Source organism: Littorina saxatilis, linkage group LG8 (genome assembly GCF_037325665.1).
Source record: "Littorina saxatilis isolate snail1 linkage group LG8, US_GU_Lsax_2.0, whole genome shotgun sequence".
Taxonomy (NCBI): domain Eukaryota; kingdom Metazoa; phylum Mollusca; class Gastropoda; order Littorinimorpha; family Littorinidae; genus Littorina; species Littorina saxatilis.
In genome coordinates, this window is record NC_090252.1 from 37,905,850 (window position 1) to 37,922,731 (window position 16,882).

A 16,882-nucleotide genomic window follows, 5' to 3' on the forward strand; every position below is an offset into this window, starting at 1 on the left:
TTCAGCCTCAGCTGTAGCACCATCCATTTTTACTTTCTCCATCATGGGTGCAATTGACGAGTATGCCTGTGAGGTTGGGTTGAACAAGTCCTGCTGCCGAGCATCACAGCCAAGGTCTTGGAGGTCTTGGCAAACCTCTGTCAGCTTCTTCGTTGTCTTTTTCACCATGCTGATAAAGTGCTTGTTGGATGCCTGTCCATCTGAAAATGAAGCATAACAATTTTAGGAAGCCCACCGGCACGTTTGGTCTAGTGGTAAGGCGTCCGCCCCGTGATCGGGAGGTCGTGGGTTCGAACCCCGGCCGGGTCATACCTAAGACTTTCAAATTGGCAATCTAGTGGCTGCTCCGCCTGGCGTCTGGCATTATGGGGTTTGTGCTAGGACTGGTTGGTCCGGTGTCAGAATAATGTGACTGGGTGAGACATGAAGCCTGTGCTGCGACTTCTGTCTTGTGTGTGGCGCACGTTATATGTCAAAGCAGCACCGCCCTGATATGGCCCTTCGTGGTCGGCTGGGCGTTAAGCAAAACAAACCAACCAACAAGCAGTATACATTCAATATAAAACTTTTATGTTGGAAAATATGCACATACGAGCCATGATTTGCTGCTGATTGCTTGCCGACCACAGGCAGTGAATGCAAAGCATGTGTGTTTTTCAAAACTTATGCGACCTCAAGTTTAACCCATGTGAGCTTGGTCACAGCCTCGAACAGTCTCAAAATGTACAATACTGCCAAATATAAGCAGGTTTAGCATTTGTCTTTTCTTTTAAATGTTTTTAGCATTTTCATTGTGCAATTAAAGACTACAAAAAATGAGCACCCAAAAAATCACTTTGATCCGGAGAAAGAGTGAAGCCTGCAAAATTGAGTTCTGTTACTTTTAGCTGCTGTTGTTAAAGCAGCCCTTCCAGTTCCTTGATTGACATAGCCTACCTCAATGTCGCAGACCGGCACGGTTGGCCTAGTGGTAAGGCGTCCGCCCCGTGATCGGGAGGTCGTGGGTTCGAACCCCGGCCGGGTCATACCTAAGACTTTAAAATTGGCAATCTAGTGGCTGCTCCGCCTGGCGTCTGGCATTATGGGGTTAGTGCTAGGACTGGTTGGTCCGGTGTCAGAATAATGTGACTGGGTGAGACATGAAGCCTGTGCTGCGACTTCTGTCTTGTGTGTGGCGCACGTTATATGTCAAAGCAGCACCGCCCTGATATGGCCCTTCGTGGTCGGCTGGGCGTTAAGCAAACAAACAAACAAACCTCTTCATCAACATCAGAGACAACATTATCCCTCCCCTCTTCATCAACATCAGTGTCGGTGTCACCCCTCTCCTCCTTGTTTCTTTTCTGAGCATCTTTCCTTTCCTCTTCTAACTGTAGTCTTCGCTGCCAATCCGTTAACAATGGAAACGTCACCGAGTCATCAGCGTCAGACTCATCTGAAACACACACATTCATTGCATAATTCCTCGCGCCCCCTAAGTGGCGTAGAGGCCCGTCCCCCGGGTGGTGGATGGGGGAGCCTTCTCTACTAACTTCTGAGAGAAGGTCGCATCACTCTCGAAGTACCTCGGACTCTGTCTATTCACGACTTTCCGACCTTGACATTGTAGCTAGGGTCATGTGGGCGTTGGCATCATTGTCCTATCAGAAATAGTCAATGATCATCTCCGAAGTGTGTTCCGGTCCGGAACGCAAAACAGTTTGTGCGGAAAAAGGGAACGTGGTTTGACAACTAAAGGGCATCGTCCTGATATGGCTCTGCGTAGTCGGCTGGACGTTAAGCAACAAATAAACAAACTAAAGGGCATTGACCAGCTCGCACTACAGCATCATTCAAATGTGGGAGAATGACACATCTGACAAATAGCCAGTGGTTACCAACATGGGAAATTGAGGATAGGAATCGTAATCCGTATGTAAGTTTGAAGCGGCCCTGACGCTGTTTGTCCGTTGCGATATAACCTTGAATGGTTGGAAACGACGTTAAACACCAAATAAAGAAAGAAAGAAAGAAAGAAAGACTGTTTGTACGTCAATCCGGAGAGAAGCTATCGTACTAGGCCCTAGGTGACATTTCGTCAAGTTCCACTCCCAGTGTGCCGACTCTATGGCCCTCCCCCCGCCAAACTGCTACCCCCGGTGGCAGGGAAAGCGGTTCGACTTGAGGTGACTGCAGGGCAAGTTCGATTTTGCAAGCTAAAAATAAATGTTCTACTACCTTGTCAGTCTAGATCTGGAACTCATGAAACAGCACTATTCAAATCCCCATAAAGTGAGCGGGTGTTTTTCTAGATCTAAGCATCGACCGAATTCAATAGAAATGTTCCTTGCATGGCATAATTATTTACCTAAATCTGTTATTAAGTTTGTTGAGCATTAGCTCCTAGTTTGAAAATTTGTTCAGTCAGTGTGTTTTCATTTGTGCATGCTTGGTGAATTTTCAACATCCTTTGGCACTTTGATCACCTTATGTGATCATGTCTGCTGCTGAAATTAAACTTGTGGAGTCAACATTGCACATTTATATTGTTTATATTGTTATAAAAACTATGTTGTTATTATTTTGTACACAAATCAATGTACGCTTGAGTGAATGAAATTGAACACCAAATCATATAACTGTATGTATGCTATAATGCATGTTTCCAATAAACTAGTGGTGTAAATACAGTGTCGTGTTTTTTCCCCACTTCTTGCATGACAGGGGCCCCCTTTTTTGCACAATACACCAGTCATGTGGACACAACAAGCATTCATGGATAACTGAGAAAAATACAATGGTGCATAATTTACAAAACTGATTTATTAAGTTAGACACATGATCTGCAATCATTCAAATAAAATACATGTACTGCAAAATGTGAAATATTGTAAAACAATGATTTAGTTTACAGAGTCTGATGTTCATCAATTATCATGCGTCCTCATACGACTCTTTCAGTCTTTGCAGTTCACTGGACATTTAGCAGCGTAACAGTTTTCACACTCCTCCCCAAATGAAAGTTGTGGTCCAGAGCGGCAAGGACATTCCTGATCCTGTAAACTGGAGGCGTGTAAGCGTACCTCTTAGCACAGTACATCAGTATGTCATCAGTGACTGTGCCAGACCTCGTAAGTCAATTTTTCACGTTTTGAGAAAATGTTTAAAAAAATCAGCGGTCTTGGAATGAAATTGCTTTTCTCATTATTCTGTTCTTGTCTTCATTACAATAATAACCCGTTATAGTTTCTGGTGTATCGTTTCAAAAACTTAAGTTATTAACAAAAATTGACGCATACGAGGTTTGTACCTGAAATTGTCATCCATGTTTTTTTACTTACCAGTTTCTCTTCTGTTCTGCTCAGTCATAACCACCACTACCATAGTCATCATCGTCATCGTTGTGATCAACATCACAAATCCATCATCATCCACGTTTACAAACTATCTTGGATGATTGTTATTTTCAATGTTCAGCTTCATTTTAAAAACTTAAGCAAGGACATTGCTCATTGTTTGCATTCAACAGTAAAAGATAAAAAAAATAAAAACCAAGCAATGTCTTTGCTGAAACCTTTAAAATGAAACCGAACATTGAAACAGTGATGATATACTACCTTTAAAATGCTCCAGAAATGCAGTGGCCTCGTCAAACTTTGGTGAGTCCGCTTTTGGAGACGTAGACTGCTGACTGTGGATGCCTGTTTCCATTGCCGCTTTAGCCCATGAATGCTACTCCATCCTGGTTAGGTAATCCAATTGATTAAGTCCGTGTGTTAAACACTGGCACACAACCATTAGAGGGTCTTGATTGTCTGCTCCTCTGCTCCTACCAATACTAGTGTCACTTCTCTGATGATTTGAAGTAATTCAGTTTCTGAGGGGATAACACGCACTTGCCAAATGACAAAAACACACGCTTGTAATCTGTATAATACCGTTTGTTGCAATGAGACATCAGGTTACCCATACTTGAGTAAAATAAGGTAAAGACAACTGTATGGTCTTTTGGGCAATATAAGCACACATAATATTTTTGTTTTAGTCACAGTGTGGTAAATGTTATAATTTTCTGGTCTCGCTAAAGATATTTCCCTGGAGAGGGATGGCTCCTACTCTTTGAGATTTACGTCTAATTTTCTCGCTTAAAATCAAAAGCCCGGTCAGGCTTCGCCTTGCATTCGTATTCCACCCTTGAGCGATATACTCGCTCCTGGAGACCCCGATCTGTCAAATTGTCCTGTCAGGGCGTTAAGCAGCTACCTGTCTAGGTCTTCGCCGATTCGCTCGGAAACTCAGAAATTATTGTTTATATCCCTCAACACTGTGCGAGCGAAGGATATCTCGAAGGTCACCTTGACTAAATGGGTTTCACTGACCATTAAGCAAGCGTATGGATGGTGGCAACGCCAGTCTGGCGAGGTCAGGGCGGTGCTTCCTCTTACGTCAGCCAGGACGCACGAAGCGAGGGCTTGGGCGTCTTCTGTGGCCGTGCTTCGCTCAGGGCGCCTATCAGAGGTCCTGGCAGCGGCTTATTGGAAATCTGAGGACGTGTTCATCAATTTTTATTTGAGAGACATTGCTGCAAGGCGGCAAGATGGCAGTGCGGCTTTGCCGGCTCTCGTGGCTGCAGGGCAGGTCCTGCGGTCTTAAGTTGGTAAGTACCCTCCTCCTATAGTAGCAATCTGCTATATGTGAGTTGGGTAAGATATGTAATTTAATTAAAAATTTTAGTAATAAATTTTCATTTGATTAATTTACTTACCCAACTCACATCGTTTATTCCCTCCCGCCTCCCCGCTTTGGGGGGTATGGGGGTCTAAAAAAGTAGTGAGTTGGGCTTCGTGTAGAATGACAAGATGGCGGCATATGCGCGCGCATATGGAAGGCAGCCTCCCTTACGGGCTGGCCTGGATACCCTTACGGGTCTCGGTCACTCTTTTTTAGAGGCGTCTTCCTTGTTGCTAAGGGGACGCGTACAGCGGTATCAGCACTGAACTATGGTTCAGTGCTGATACCGCTGTACGCGTCCCCTTAGCAACAAGGAAGACGCCTCTAAAAAAGAGTGACCGAGACCCGTAAGGGTATCCAGGCCAGCCCGTAAGGGAGGCTGCCTTCCATATGCGCGCGCATATGCCGCCATCTTGTCATTCTACACGAAGCCCAACTCACTACTTTTTTAGACCCCCATACCCCCCACAGCGGGGAGGCGGGAGGGAATAAACGATGTGAGTTGGGTAAGTATATTAATCAAATGAAAATTTATTACTAAAATTTTTAATTAAATTACATATCTTACCCAACTCACATATAGCAGATTGCTACTATAGGAGGAGGGTACTTACCAACTTAAGACCGCAGGACCTGCCCTGCAGCCACGAGAGCCGGCAAAGCCGCACTGCCATCTTGCCGCCTTGCAGCAATGTCTCTCAAATAAAAATTGATGAACACGTCCTCAGATTTCCAATAAGCCGCCGCCAGGACCTCTGATAGGCGCCCTGAGCGAAGCACGGCCACAGAAGACGCCCAAGCCCTCGCTTCGTGCGTCCTGGCTGACGTAAGAGGAAGCACCGCCCTGACCTCGCCAGACTGGCGTTGCCACCATCCATACGCTTGCTTAATGGTCAGTGAAACCCATTTAGTCAAGGTGACCTTCGAGATATCCTTCGCTCGCACAGTGTTGAGGGATATAAACAATAATTTCTGAGTTTCCGAGCGAATCGGCGAAGACCTAGACAGGTAGCTGCTTAACGCCCTGACAGGACAATTTGACAGATCGGGGTCTCCAGGAGCGAGTATATCGCTCAAGGGTGGAATACGAATGCAAGGCGAAGCCTGACCGGGCTTTTGATTTTAAGCGAGAAAATTAGACGTAAATCTCAAAGAGTAGGAGCCATCCCTCTCCAGGGAAATATCTTTAGCGAGACCAGAAAGTGCGTGCACCTCGCTACCCCTCCTAGCCGTGGCCAGCAAGACCAAAAACAGAGTTTTTCTCGTCAAATTAGGTAAACTAGCCAACCGGAGAGGCTCAAAGTCCTCCGATGCAAGGAAACGGAGAACCACAAACAGATCCCAGGCAGGGAGCTGTGATCTTGAGAGAGCTGCGTCAAGGGCAGCTCCCTTAAGCACGCTTGAAATGACGCCGTCAAGATTGATCTTGCGACCGAGCTGTCTAAGAGTGGAAGAAATCGCAGACCTTCTAACTCGCAGTGAAGAAGGAGAGACAAACTTGATACAAACATTTTTGTTTTAGTCACAGTGTGGTAAATGTTATGTTTGTATCACACACGATACTCGTGTTAACTGTTTTGATCAACAAAAGATGCAAAGAACAAAGTGAAGATTGTACCACAGCTGAAGTTCAATCAGGAAGTATAGGTGATGGATGTTATGTAGTTACTTGCTGTCCTACGTTTGTTTTGTTCTTTTGGGAGGAGTAGCCTGAAGCATGGGGGACGATCTTGTCAACTGTTCAGTCATTAGGACTCGCAGTCTGTCTTCGTCCTTCTTCATTCCCCCAGGCCCTCCTTTTCAGCTGATCGACTAAGGCGTGGATTTGCTCGCCACCCTGCTCTCCATGAAGACCCAGACCAAACCCCCAGTTCCTGATCCACGGAACACAATGCGACTCGAGAATATGCTGCTTAGGAATAATTCTGACATTAGTAAATGTAGATCTGTAGAATGTCATGTATTCCGTGATGGAGTCCTCAATTGCAGACACATTATTTTCACTGACAACAGGCTTTGTGTGTGAAACTAGCCTGTGGACAGCTGAGAAGAGCCTGTTCAGTTTGATGAACTTGGTTTTGATGCCTTCTGCGTCGTTGTGAAGATTGTGGTCGTCTGTCACTTGATAGGTCCTTCGAAGTATGACATGCCCTAAATCGGTTATCACTGCTTCGTCGAGGTACCGGTTGCAGTGATTGCCGATAAAGGATCGGCTGTGGTAGGCTTGTGCGACGATGTTGTGCGTGACGAGGATGGTTTCCAGGTTTGCCGTCACAGGTCCACACAATTCAGAGAAACAGTAACATGGTTCAGCTGCTCCATTTTGTTTTCTCTACGAAGCCTTTGCAGGTGCTTTTCTATATTGCCTGAGGTCACGTTTGATGTTTTTGAGTTTCTGGCTGGTGGTTTAAACAAAACTTTATTCAATTTTAATCATGACAAGAACAATGCATGGATGATTACATACTCAAGCATATAATGCTTATTTTAAGCAATCATAGTAATTACAAAACAAAGGTTAGCATGATGGCGGAATAAGTACATTAGCTCCTTTCAGGAAACGAAAAACAAAACAAAACAAAAGTTTCTGGCTGGTCTGATGGCGCTTTCTGTAGCTGCTCTTTGGACGCATAATTTGCACCATAAGCATGGATGGTAACTCTGAGCCCCTGAGATGCCGAACATTTTCAACAAAAACTCACAGTCCCCAAAAAGAAAAACTCGTTCTTGCCCTCCCATGTCATGGCATCAAGGTCGCTAATTTGTCTGGTTAAGGGAAACTTATTTCATTGATAGCCTAAATGGCAGTCGATTAGCCTCAATAAGAGTGCTTTATACAAATTATTAAAAAAAATAACATACCGTTGGAATTCACAGCAGAAACAAGGGTATTCCTTTGTGTAGAACAGCTTGTGTGGGTTGCTCTGACAAGGACAGGAAATTCGTCTGGTTGGAGCTGGAAGGGTAGAAACACCTGACCCTGAAAGTGAGTAACTAAAACATATATATGTTCTGCGCGAAGTTAGAATCCGGTTCCATTCTAGAATGGACCGGGTCCAAGTTGGAATTCTAACCCTGCGCAAGTACAGGGGTGCCATTCTAGAATCGGCCGTGCGCAAGGTTGGAATTTGGGTCCGAGTTGGAATAGTCATTTCAGTTAGACTATCACACAGCCAAAGCCACAAATGTGGATTTTCTTTTTGTTTTTGTTTTTTGTGTGTTTGGTTGGTTTTTTTTCTTCGGGTTTTTTTACACTTTACTCAAAGACATCGTGAATTGGGATTGTGATGTTCTGAAAGTGATTACGATTTTGAGAGACACTCAGCACTGATCGCTACGAACGGAAATTTCCGGACTGACAGTGTTTTGCCGATCTCGCTTGTAACTTTTAATCTTATTCATATACATGAAGTTGGTCTTCTGAATTGTGAAGATAAAGTCTTTAGCTTTGTATCGATATATAATATGACTATATAGTTTGAGCGAGGGAAAGTTTTTTTTTTTTTTTTTTTTAACTAGCTTTAACGTTCTATCAGGCATGCGCCGCTTAAGAACGGTGCTGCTTTGACCACAAGACTCGCAGCCATAGCAAACCCCTCGTTATGACCACAAGACTCGCAGCCATAGCAAACCCCTCGTTATGAGCGCCGACCACAACGAAAGCAATAGGGCCTTTTACACCAAGGCTATTCTAGGCGACCTTGACCTTGGCCCGCTGTGCCTCGGGCAAAGTCAGCCACTTTTGCGCGTTGTTTGAATGGTGGAGCTGTACGGTGGTGCACAAACATTGCTGTTATGGCGTGTGTGGAAGTGATTTAAGACACCGTGAGAGATCACACATGGTCGGTGTTGGATGGGTACCGTTTTCCAAACCCTCTAGAGATTTAGAAAAGTGCCGAAAATGGATTAAACTATGTGGAAGAACGATCGAGAGGTTCAACATCGAAAAAGTCAACAAAGACACCTACATTTGCACAAAACACTTCGTCGGGGGGCACTTGAAAATGACATGCTGTTTTTCTTCATAAGTATAAATGGAACAAAAAAGATTGTACCATGTTTATGTGCTGAGAGAGGAAGAAATGGTTTTAATGTAGCTTTTTCATATCCCCATAAACCAAAGTGTGATACTGCAGCTAGTTAGCAAAACAATTTCATTGAAAAACTAGACAGCAAGTGACACATAGTCTACAAACCAATGAACACGAAGGCATTTAAGAAACAGGATCATTCTTTTAATCTTGTCTAAAATTTTGAACATGAATCTCACTGCAAAAACACAATCTAACAGAAGTGGCAGAAAAACAAAACTACTTCAGCATACAAATGGTGTGTTCACGAAATACATTGTAATTTTAAACAGAGACAATTTTCAGTTCACGCGTGAAGATGATTTTACTGACCAAGTTTCTCCCCATATATTTCATAACCCTGCAGGTGAAAATGGGAATATGGGAATACCAGCACAGAATGATTGTCAGTGAAAATTTAATACTAACACTTCAAACTACATCATTCATCATAAAACAGAAACTGTGACTCCAGAGTGGATTTAAATGAAAATCAAAACGCGGAAAAACTCATACTCTAATAATTGTTGTCTAAGTGTTTGTGTGGTTAAAAAAACACAAATGTACCTGATCATGAATGAAATCAGAGCAACCCATATGTTCATTAACCATTCACTGCCACTGGTCCATACGTATACTCTTCAGTTTCAAAAAGGAGATGGGTATTGAAGAGGCAGTGCTACTGTTCCTGATTCAAAGTGCCATACATCCCATCCTAGTGCTGTGAAATGGGGATATATTCAATATTTCATGGAAGCTAACTAATATTTGCATGTATGCATGCAAACATACTGTGACAGTACTAATACAGTAAAAGCATTATTGAGGGTGAACAGCCTGCTTTGCTTGGTTTCAGTGAGGAGTAACAATACTAACAATAACAATATGAATAATAACATGCCTATGTTGTGAAATGTAAGTACTTGCCACCTGAGCTTCGAGTATTTATGCTTTTCAGGGAAAATTTTTGAAAATTCTGACTTTCCACAGTTATTACGGAAAATCAAGCTTGTCAATCAAGATGCTGTGAATTGGAATGTCATTACTAATCATTAGTTGACCTCTGGCTCAAGTGGTGTCATCTTGCTACACGGTTGAATTGCAATTCGTCAATCTCTGCCGTCACTGGGCACTGAGAACGTCAGGAGCCTGTATTTTTTTCAAGGGCAATTAGAGGTAGAACGTCAGGAGCCTGTATTTTTTTCAAGGGCAATTAGAGGTTATTTGAAAGTATGACATGGTATAATGTTGTGATTTTGGAGAGAAAAATTAATTGACTGTCATTGCAATGAGGCTTGGTCAGAAATAAAGGGTATTCACTGATTTTAAGCTACAATTCAGTTGCTTGGAAATGACAGACCTCCAATCCATTTGTAAATCAAGTGAACTCTCTTAAATGATTGGTACTTCCTCTACAAATAAATGTGCACCAGGATATAATTCTTGGAACTTTGTTCTTTTGTGTAGTAGTAATGCAGGGTTGTAGACAGACTGCCGTGGAATAGAAGATGTGTCTCCTTTCAAAAAGGAGACAATATGTTCATATTTCTCCTTGTCCATCACTTTCGAATTGAAAAACACATTGCTCAAAGCTGTATTCACACACGAGCGATGACATTCGTCTTCAGCCGCCATCGTGACTTTCGCCGGCGACTGGTGAAACCGTACCATTCTAGAATGGCACCTCTGTACTTGCGCAGGGTTAGAATTCCAACCTGGACCCGGTCCATTCTAGAATGGTACCGGATTCTAACCTCGCGCAGAACATATATATTTTATGGATAATATGTACGCTGCATACAAATGGAAAGATACTATTTTCCTCAGTGTTTATCATTTAATGTTGGCCATCACACTTTACAGGTTGAACTTGCACAAATAACATACACAAAAGACAATTGAACACATACATGTATATAAATGAAGAGCATGTTGCTGACTCCTGTACCAGAGTGTGATAAGCAATTCTTTTAATTGGGCCTTGTTGTGCATATATGTATATGTTTACTATTACTTACCCGAAAAACAGCACTAATCCACCCCTAATGGGCCTAGCCCTATCACTAGTTCTAGTATCAGCAATACCAAGCTTGGCTTTTTAGATTAATTCTGGAGCACTCACACTATCAAGTATCATTTCTCTATTTCTCTATGAATGGTCATACAGTGAAAACTGTCAAATGCGGTCACTGGACTTAGCGGACACTCGCAGAATACGGACAGTCAGTCTCGGCACGGACTGCTTTACACTGTAAAACACCTGTACGTTACGGCCACCTCGGCATTACGGACGCGGACACGTATTTTGGGTCCATAATAAGTCATATACCTGCTAAATACGGACATCCACAGCAAGCTGGGAAGTTCGATCAACGAAGAAGACGATAAATCGATCAGTTGATATTAGTCGGTATCTGAGCAGCTCTCGCGAGACACGCTATTTGTTATGCTTTGAACATCGCGAGAACTTCGAACCTTGGCTTGTGCAGCTCGCACGAGATCGTTGTACCGCATGCTTTGCTATGCTCTGAAGTTTGCGAGAGATTACGAGAGCTTGGAATACTGATAGAGTCTATTCTTGGTGAGTGTTTTAAGTCGACACATTTGATTGGCTGCTAGAGTTCCAAGGCAGCCAATCCAACGCGTGGAACGTGTTCGGCGGAACGGAAGTGAAAGTGTATGAGTGAATGTATCTTCTCTTCGAAAGAGTGATTCGTGTTTAACAAGATGGCAGCAAGAAATTCAAATTCAAGAAAAGGAAGAAATGCGCTGACTTTAGAACAAAGGATAAATGTTGTCAAACAACTGGAAAGTGGGAAATCATGCCGAACGATTGCACAAGAGCTTGGGTGTGGGAGAACGCAGATTTCGAAAATCAGCGTCGATCGGGAAAAAATAATGAAGTTGTGGGAATTGGGAGACGGACGTGCTGACCAGAAATGGGTTTCGAAGAAGACAACCGAATACGAAGAGCTAAATGACGCCGTGTTCGAGTGGTTTTCAACCAAACGTGCGAATCACATTGCCATCAATGGTCCACTCAGACAACGCTGGACAAATTCTTTTAAAAGCTGATGAGTGCAGAATGAAGTGAATGTGAATGTGTTGTATGAATGAGATCCAGTAACTTTTTAACAATTTAAATTTATACAGTTGATATGATAAAAAGCTTTTAAACTTGTTTTACAACAGTCAATATTAAATGTTTCTCTGTTTAATCTAAACAGCTTCTGTTTTTCTTATAAATGTACATGTACATGTGCAGTACTCTCTCTCTCTCTCTCTCTCAACTTGACTTTGTCGCGTTTACTTGCACCTGTCTAATAAGGACACCTGCAGAATAAGGACACTTTTGTCTGGTCCCAAGGGTGTCCTTATTTGACAGGTTTTACTGTACCAGAACTGCCAGAATGCAATCGCTAACAATGCAAATATTGCCCAGTTGTCGGCCGCTATGATTTTGGTTACTTCGCAAACTATGGCCTCAAAGACAGAACATGAAACACAAGTAGATCATGTCCATGTGTTAGACTGAATGAAACTGTTGAAAGAGAGGCTTCTCAATCTCAACCTCATAACAAGAAAAATGTTCATTCAAAATGAACAGGCGTCCATGTTATTTTGACAAAATGAATATTTTTGTTAAAGAAGCTGGCAAGCACACCCTTTCGAATATCAGTGAAATTTGTTGTTTAATTCTGCAAGCAAATGTGTGTGCTGTTATTGCATTATTTACAAAAAACGCACAGAAAAAAACACTATTTTCGACGACTCACTGCGGAGCAGAGCGTGCAATATACGCTCTGCTGCAGAGTTATCCCACGTGCGGTTAGATAGACGCTCATACATGTAAGTACAGTTTATTTTCTAGGTTTGGTATCGTAGATAATTTTTTTCGAATGCAATGTGAAAAACAGGTATTGATACAGTTTGTTGTATAATTTTGCAAGTGAATATTTGTTTATTGGCTGCATGTTTGACAAAAACGTTGTAAAATAAACACTTTTTCGTTGCTTTTATTGTTTGCTTTGATTGCAGCCAAACGACTTGCTCTACGGGGCTGAAAATAAAGTGGAAGACACTTTGAGATATAAGGAATTGGATAGGCCATCATACGAGGTGGTGTAGAAATCTGCTTGCTGGCAGCTTTAAGTGTTACAGCGACATCAGAAAGCTAAAAGCTTTGTTTTTTTTTTAAATGCATGATTTTCATAGTTTGTCACTTTAGACAATTTTTGTAATAATTAATTTGATCGGAAAAAAATAGTGTAATATACAAATAAGAAAATTTTTGAATCACATTTTTGCTATCCTTGATGAGAAGCGAGTTGAAATGTGCCTAAATAAAGTCACACCTTAACATTTTTTAGTTTTTGCCCACTAAGGCATTTGCAACATGAAATTTCAGTATTTTTTAAGTTTTTACCCCCCCAAAATGACATGTTTTAACAATTTGAAGTTTTTGTCTAAACATGAAGTGACATTCTAAGATCTGAAAGCTTTTTTTTTTTTTAATGCAACGTCATGAATAATATTTTCAATTTTTTGCATTAAAGAAGCTGGCAAGCACACCCTTTCGAATATAGCGGAAGTAGATTCGACCCTAAATGCTTAAGTACTTAGGCCTTAAACTGAAGTACGTGTTGACAGAATATTTTAATATAAGTGCAGTTTATATTTCAAAGTTTGGAGTCGTAGATCATTCTTTTTGGATGCAAAATGACTAACATGTATCAGTGAAAAAAAATTTTTAATTCTGCAAGCAAATGTGTGTGCTGTTATTGCATTATTTGCAAAAAACGCACAGAAAAAACACTATTTTTGACGACTCACTGCAGTTATCCCAGGTGCGGTTAGATAGACGCGCATACATGTAAGTACAGTTTATTTTCTAGGTTTGGTATCGTAGATAATGTTTCTTGGAATGCAATGTGACAAACATGTATTGATACAGTTTGTTGTATAATTTTTTACGTTTTTGCATATTACCCCATTTTTGAGGTCACGTTTTAACTTTGGTTAAGTGTTTGCCCACAACTGACATTAGATTACATTTAAACATTTTACATAATTTTTCTAGCACATGTTCATGTTAGTCTGCGCCATCCATTGATCACAGAACATCCACATAGGAAGAAAAGGTGTTTGACTACTGAAATGCCTGTCAAATGGTTGTGTGATGTGTCTAGTGTGTTGGCGAAGTGTTTTGTGCTTGTCACCTCTCGCTTTCAGCCCTCACCGCCCTTTTCAGGACAACACGAAAAGAGAGCAGCTTGCGTCAGTCTCTCCTGCCAGTACATAACCTCTCCACAGCAAGCCCTTTGTAGTGCCTCCATCGTGGCGACAGGCGTGAACTGGGTACCGAAAGGACCCAGGCTGAACTACAAGGACTCGGAGGAGGTTGGCCCCTAGACGTGTGGCATGCAGGCCCACCGGCGTGTGGATACGCCCTGGTGCCCACGAACCAACCCCCAACTATGGGTTAAATAGCCGGGCAGGACAGGCTCGTCAACCCTGGAAGGCAGCTGTCCTAGGAGAAGATCACTCCAAATTTAAAACGAGGGCAGAGTAGGCTCACTATCCCTGCAAGGAAACTCCTCTAGGAGAAGGACCACTCCAAATGTAAACCCACGTAGTCCCCCGAAGACGGAAGACATCGGCCATTAGGCGGGGAGCAGACCGGATGTCTACGCTTACTATGACAAATGATTGTGTCTAGGTCGACTACTGAAATAAAAATGTTTAGAGAAATGTAGAAAGAGGTGAACAAAATGCAAGATGATTTGGTATGGAATGTAGTTGTATACGTGAATGAGGTGTGAAACGTATGCAGAAAGGAAGATGTTTATTTGCGATGAAAGAAAATAGATATAATAACTTCATACTGTAGTAAAAAAACAAAACAAAACAAAAACAACCAGTAATCAGCCAATCAATTTCAAATGTTTATTCAACAGTAACCATATACATTCGACAATGGTCCTCTGTAAATAAAAAAAATAAAAAAATCTGCTTGGACAGAATTGTTGTTATTTTTGGGAATAAGAAAATATCAACTATCTTGAGATGCATCCTCTTGCACAAAAATAATGCAAGTTAAGGAGTTACGTCCATATGCGTAAAAAGTTAAGATGAATATATGGATCAACAATTACCTCCCCTACTTGCATTATGTTTGGGCAAAGCTATAGGAATAGTGTAATGATATTTTAAAATAATTGTCACATTGCCTTTGTAACCAACTCGGGTGAGCGAGCCTTCATAATCATTGTTACATTGAAGTGTGGGGCCAAGTGTGCGCCTTTCATCTGCAAAGTGGCAACTACAAGTCTGTTGTTTCCTTTTCCTTGTTTTATTTTCTGAATGTTAACAAAAAGTAGAACTCCAATTTCAACCCTAAAAAACTCTAAAAACAAACTCTGACTACAACTCTGACCAGAACTGAATCCTGTAACACACAATAATCACAATACCATTATCTATGTGTTACCTCAATGTTTGCTGGTCTAAACAAACAAAACAATACTTTTCTTGATGTTTCATATATGTGGCTTGTGTATGCATGTGTGTTGATATGTGTGCGGGTGTGTACGGTTTCATGACAAAAAATATGTTTCCAACATCAAAACACACTGTGAATTACTTCTTCAAGTACTTATTCTACTTGCAAAACTTTATAAAACCTTAAATGTTATAACCTAAAATCCTAACTTCAACTTCAATTCCAACCAACAAAAGTGATTGAAAGGGTCATGTATTGATGATAGAATAAATCATGTTTCCTGTTTCCTTATAAAGATTAAAATGTAAAACTAACTGCTTCTTCTCAAAATCATACTCTAATACTAAATACTAACGTACTTTTACGTCATTGACAGTACTGAATACAACTGAAGAGCAGTGGCTGGACAATCTCGTATCCATAGCAACGTACAATACTGTGAACAATGTTTTGTGAGCAGGTTTCTTTCTAAAATCACAAGTCTCTCTGCCATAATGCAGCCTTGAGTATCTTGAATACTAGAAATACTACATGTGCATAATTACAGTCTAGTCCTTACGCGCGATTACCATTTTCTTCAAGAAAATGTGAGGTCTAGATTCACCATAATTCACAACAATGAGATCATTAAAACTCACTAAAAGAATTCTACCCTTTTTCAAGGAAAGATTATTTTCTCTTAAGACATCATCTCGTGTCAAAAATGCAACAACTTCTGTTCTATCACTATCAGATCTAGTATAGAACCAGCAATACTCTTCACTTGTCCACAGCATCAATCATATACTGAAAGTATTTAACAACTACAGCAACTTACTGCCACACGGACGACTACTTCCGGTAGTGACGTCATACACATGTTCAGTGCTAATTCGTTTTGAATTTAGATTTAAATCAAAATCCAATTTCTATGTTTTCCACAAATAACAGAATTGTCAGCATAATTTCTAAGTATTCTACACAATCATTCAAGTGCTTTGAAACATGTAGATCTATGCCTATTCAAAACTTAGCATACCGGTGCAAAAAATGGTTGCATGGCTGCACTCAAAAAATAATAAGTTTCTAGAATACTCTGTCATTTTCCACACCCAAACGATTATAAACACTTGAACTAATCATCAATAAAATGTTTTACATACCTGCTACAAGCAGGACTCCACAATCATTGATACAACAATGATGTTTCAGGGACACCAAAATTTCCCCTGCCTGTCACCTTTTCCCAGTTAAAAGTAGTGCAACCATACCGGCAAGATGATTTTCACATATCAATACGCCGCACCAAAGTTCCAAATAATTCTGAGTGCTTCTGCAATAATTTTTGATGCAAACTTTTAACAAATACAAAAGGATGGGATTTCTGCAATCAATTTACAGCTTGGTGTATTTATCTTAAAAAAAAGGAGGTAGTAAACTTTTCAAAGTGGATCCCCTCGAGCTCACCCGATATTCAAACATGGTTCAAGGGAAATAATTTACTGTAGCACAAAACACTATTAGTTCACCGTTTACACCTCCCGTACCTCGTGTCCAATTTTCCGCACTTGCAACTGCCCCCCCCCCAAAAAAAATAACGTCGCACCCCTCCGCACCTTGC